General features: G+C 34.9%; 1 pseudogene; it reads left to right on the forward strand.

Moving 5' to 3' along the window:
• The first annotated feature begins 2,038 nt into the window (after positions 1-2,038).
• Positions 2,039-5,761, forward strand: LOC137709491 (protein trichome birefringence-like 43; annotated as a pseudogene).

A 5,761-nucleotide genomic window follows, 5' to 3' on the forward strand; every position in this document is an offset into this window, starting at 1 on the left:
ATACAAATCAATAAAAAATATCACATATAAGAGATAAAATTTGCAACTAAAAAAATTATTAAGGTTGTGACATAGAAAAGAGAGGGTGGGGGAATTAGGAGATGAGAGAATGCTAGGGAGGAGATCGGAAGGTTAGGAGGAGAGTAACTTTACTTTTAATTTTTAATTTTATGGGGGAAAATTAGCCAAATAGTTGTAACAGAGGAACTATTTTGACATTTAAGCCAAATAGAAAAACAACGAAGGCCGATTCCTTATGTGAGTGTAGGATTGTTAATCCAATTCCTTATTAACAAGCCACTTAGTATGCCTTAGTGGTATCTTCTTCAATTGTACTTTCTTAATAGGATTGTTGTAATTAATTACCCGAATTAAAACTCACGAGTTTTTTCCTTTTCTACAAATTTTTTTTTTAATTTCCCGAATTGTGATGCAGGATTAATTCATCATCCATAATAAAAAAGAAAGGAAGAATCCGACCGATTTACTTTCTTAATAGGATAATAATTTTTGCCATTTATAGGCTAATATAAACGCAAGGACATTCAGACTACTTCTTTGAGCCTTTCATTGAGGTAATCAAGAGATTTGTACTGTGTTCGTGATCTCTCTGCAGTATGCTTTGTTCCTCTCATCATATTGTTGTTGAGTGTGAATTGGTCCAATCGAGTGATTCAAGTACTAGCAAGTGCGTCTCGAGGTTTGGTCGTCTCCTAAAACTTGTATGTCTAGTGGAATGAGAATGAGTAAGTCATTGCGCATTACTTTTGAGGAAATTAGTAAAATTATTATTTTCTAAGTCTCAATTGTTAAATTGATCAGTTTTCTGTATGTTGTTGAGTTGCACTGAGTTGTCCCTTGTTTTTTCTTCTTGTGACTTTTTTTACTTTGTTTCCAGATTTTTTGTTTCTGTATGGTTGCTTGCATGAGAATTAATAAGTTAGATTTAATTTTATTTGTTTGATTATACAGAAGTTAAATTAGTATTACAGTTTCATGATTTAAACCGTTCAATATTGTGATTTATCTTCTCTTTATGCTCAGTAGTGATCTATTTAAATAATTTCCATCCTCCTAATATAACAAGCATTCCTTCGAATATTGGAGTATATTTTGTTTATTTTTCTCCTAAATGCTGTTAGAATATTTTTTTTATTTCAATTTAAAATTTTGGTAGAGTGGAGGGTCATATCGTAACAAAACAAAAAGTTACGGCAAACTTTTTTTTTAAGGTAATAAAGGATTTCATTCATAAGAGATAAAATGGAACAGATAGAGAGAGCACGGAAAAGAAGAACGTGGCTCTGAAAGAACCTTCATCTCGGGTTAACCACATGGGAAAATCTCTGATGGAAGAAAAAAAGAGTCACCTGTGCTAGAAACAAAACAGGTCACGTTAGGAATAATCATCAGGTAAACAACTTATTAACCATAGGAGACTGACATCGTCCCAAAAATATACGCCTTGATGACTTAGACTATAGCGAGCCATCCAATGTGCCACCTCGTTTGCCTAACAAGAAATATAGTTCACAACCACTTGGTGCGAACAAAAAAGGCAACGAATAACATCCACAAAAGCTCTCTCCGCTGCAAAACAAACATCTTCCCCATCACCATCGGAAGAGCATTGGCCATTACTTCTACAGGTCGCATGTTTGCATGGATAGAATTCTGAATCCTCTGTAGTCGACAAATCAATTATCTTAAGACACCAACAAAGATTAGTAACAAGTACAATTTAAATGAAAGAAAATTCCCAATAAAGTTTTATCGAGGCTCATGTACATATATGCACTCTATCCTCTTTTTATACTTATTTTGTACATTATCAATGAATATCATACATTTTCAGAAGAAAAAAAAAAGAAACTTACAAAAAACTAGAAAATATTATAGAAAGAATGAATAGATGACCCATATTATTAATTGATACTCCATATTTAGTTGAAGAGGGAAAACCAAATCCCAGTTTCCATTATCTCCACATTACCTTAATTTTACCATATTTGCAATATTATTATTACTTCATAATTCTATGATATATGCATATATATGCCTTGTGACTTGGACGACCAGCCTTCTAATATCCCTCCGTGTTTTCATGGCTTCTTTTACAATTGGAGCTGCAGTATCACTGCTTGTATTTTCTCTTCTGCATCACCAAGTGCATGGAGGACTTGTAGGGAGCGTTATCAACGGCTGCAATCTTTCTCACGGAAACTGGGTTTTTGATGATTCATATCCTCTTTATGCCGCGCCGAGCTGCCCTTTCATTGAGACGGTATTTGATTGCGTAGGGAATGGCCGCCCGGACAAAAACTACTTCAAGTATAGATGGCAACCCTTTGCCTGCGGCTTACCAAGGTACGTTACGATTGCCCATATATATCATACATGCATATGCATACGCAAATAATCTAACCAGACATCCTACATGTAGTATTGTGAGAGTTATTTGGATCACACATTCAAATAATGCTTCATCCTCCGAGTCCAAGAAAGGTAAAGCTAGAGAAACTAAAATTTTAAATTAAATTTGGTAAACTATATAATGAGGTTGTTGATAATTCGATTAGGGTTATGTTAGGAATACTAAATTTGTAGACAAAATTTGCAAACTAAATGATATGTCATTAATAGGAATGAGCAAGTTCATCAACGCTTAAATAATAATACAATCATCAACTTTTATGTAATTTAGTTTACAAAATGTTGTTTAAAACTTTAATCTTTCTAATATTATCCATTAGATTATTACTTAAATATTGATTACAAATTTATAAAGGAGGTAGAGGAGTGGGAGAGAAGAAAGAGCAAGGCGTCACAAAGGACGGGAGAAGGGGAAATCACACTACATTTTTTCTCATTAAAACAACAATATAGATGAAAGTTCTTCAACCCTTCCTCACATGTCAAAGTATCTAATTATTTTATTTTAGTAATTTTAACTTTATGGTTGACCGGAACACAGGAAGGTATATCACGTATTATTATACAAATAGTGTAATATATATGTTAAAAAGTTAATAACTTAAAAAATAAAAGTTCCCACCACTAGTATAAAAACAAGTGGTGTACTATTTGCGTTCCGATTATAATGAAAAATTTCTCGTTGTGGGGTATTTAGAGTTGATTTTTGCAACATTAATACAACACGTATTTGAGATTGGTTGGTGGCATTTCACATTCTAAAGGACATGCACTTTGGTTCCTTTCATACTTTTGTATAAATTGTAAAGCACCTCTCTATTTGCCGTTTTTTCAACGCTAAGTTGCACATGTAAATATGAGGGCCTTGGCCAGATGGAGATGGTATGTATGTGGACGTATATACTATTATAAGAAAAACTATGTCTCATATAATTGAGAAATATAGTTTGCAACAACAATATCAAACAGCAGTTGATCAAACATTTTTCTTAATTTTGGGATGGGACTTCTTTGCCCATATTCTTGATAAGAGATTCCAAATTTCCGAATTGAACAAATGGCCCAATTTAGATTTGAATGTGCAATCCTAATCAACAATCTTGCAACATAACAACATAGATTTATGATGGGAGAACATTTGCACAAACCACGCAATTTACTTGCACAAACCACGCAATTTACTTATCATTGCAACACTACTATCTACTTAACACATTATGTAACTTTGATATTGACCCGTGTGTTTAAATTTTGATGATGCAGATTTGATGGAAGTACTTTCTTGTCGACGCATAGAGGGAAAAGCGTACTATTTGTCGAAGACTCGTTGAGTTTGAACCAATGGCAGTCGCTTGCATGCTTTATACGGCTGTTCCAGGAACCAAATACACATTGGTCACGAAAGGAGGGCTCTCTACATTCACATTTCTGGTGACCTTCTCAACTTACACCAATAGATTAGATGCACAAAAATATGATATATATATATATATAGAGAGAGAGAGAGAGAGAGAGAGAGAGAGAGGATACTTTTAAGGGAAGAGATCTCTATATTTTTATAAAAATGGGGATTAGTTGTGGGATTCACACCACATCAAACTTTAACGATCTGAACCGTTTATTTTTCAAGTTACACCTCATAGATCATCCTTGTAAAATATTAGCCAAATCGGAAATGTTTAAGACATCTATTTAAGTTCAAAGAAATTAATGAATACTTTGTTATATAAGAAACAATGAAATTTTATCTTGATCATTAAATAGACAAATAGTTTCGGATTGAATTAAATTTTTGCAAGGATGATCTATGAATCAAGACTTAAAAAATAGACGGTTCGGATCGTTGAACTAGGTATGTCAAGGTAGTAGTATTTCAAACAATAACGGGTCTGTGTATGTGTGTGTGTATATATATATTTATGTTTCTTATAATTACTCTTATAATGGAGGACTTAAACTAGGTATGTCAAGGGAGTAGCTAGTATTTCAAACAATAATGCATTACGTGTTTTAATTTTTTATTTATTTTTCATATAATAACGTATTATTGGTTTGAGATAATTGTCATAATGTCGCACTGATATAAACAAGTAGATGATGTGTTGTTTGGTTCAGTTCCCACATGGACTTGTTTGCTGCACTTTTGTCCTAAGCCAATGATTGAAAGAATACATTAGATGTACAAGCTTTGTGTTCCAAACTATTTTGTTATTTCGAAATCATGAAGTTGCCATTTTATTAGTTTTACATGACAGATTTGGTTGGATTACTTACATGATGAATGGCAATTGAACAACTTGCAGGAATAAAATCTGAAGGTGTCCTTCTCCCGCAATGCCTTCATTGTCGACATTGTAAGCACACGTGATGGCCGTGTCCTCAAACTCGACTCAATCTCACTCGAAAACGAGCAATTGTGGCTGCAAAACAACGTACTGATCTTCGACTCGTGGCACTGGTGGCTTCACGTTGGAAGAAAGCAACCGTAAGACGCCTATTGATTAGAATTCCACCCAATCTTTGAGCTTTTAGTTGCCTCTATCTTTTGAATTTGCGTGTTGTGCAAGTAATTGAATGTTTTCTTTCAAATGTGTTGCAGATGGGATTTGATTCAAGTGGGGAATCAAACTTACAAGGATATGGATCGCTTGGTTGCATATGAGAAGGCGTTGACCACTTGGGCTGGATGGGTTGACTCCAAAGTAGACCCCAACAAAACCAAGGTCTTCTTCCAAGACGTTTCTCCAGATCGTAGCAAGTAAGTAATCTCAACTATCTGTGCAAGTACTTGTCCGAACACGGGCACAAGCACGACCCACCCGATAACCCGAATCACAACGCATTTCGTAGAATTAGAATTATCGAATCCAGTTTCTGATAGTTTCTAATCAAACTCAAATTTTTGTTTGTATCAGTGCAACAGAGTGGGGCGATCCTCAAGCAATTAACTGCAATGCACAAACAGAACCACTGCCGGGTCCAGACTTTCCAGGAAAACCACATCCAGCAGAGCAAGTACTAGAGAAAGTGTTAAGTACCGCGTCAAAGCCGGTCCATTTGCTGAGTATTACAGCTCTTTCGCAACTGCGAAAGGATGCGCACCCGTCGGTCTATGGCCTTGGCGGGCACAAGGGCATGGACTGCAACCACTGGTGTTTAGCTGGAGTTCCTGATACTTGGAATATGCTTCTTCATGCAGCTCTTATTCCAAATTAGGCATTCTTTATATCTCAAAGAATGGTTTTTTTACGAAATTGGCCATTAATAATCATTGATTAAGCTTTTCTCCAATAAGGCTTAAAATTGTCAAATTAGCTCAAATGAGGTT

The sequence above is a fragment of the Pyrus communis genome, chromosome 11 (genome assembly GCF_963583255.1).
Source record: "Pyrus communis chromosome 11, drPyrComm1.1, whole genome shotgun sequence".
In the NCBI taxonomy this organism is placed as follows: domain Eukaryota; kingdom Viridiplantae; phylum Streptophyta; class Magnoliopsida; order Rosales; family Rosaceae; genus Pyrus; species Pyrus communis.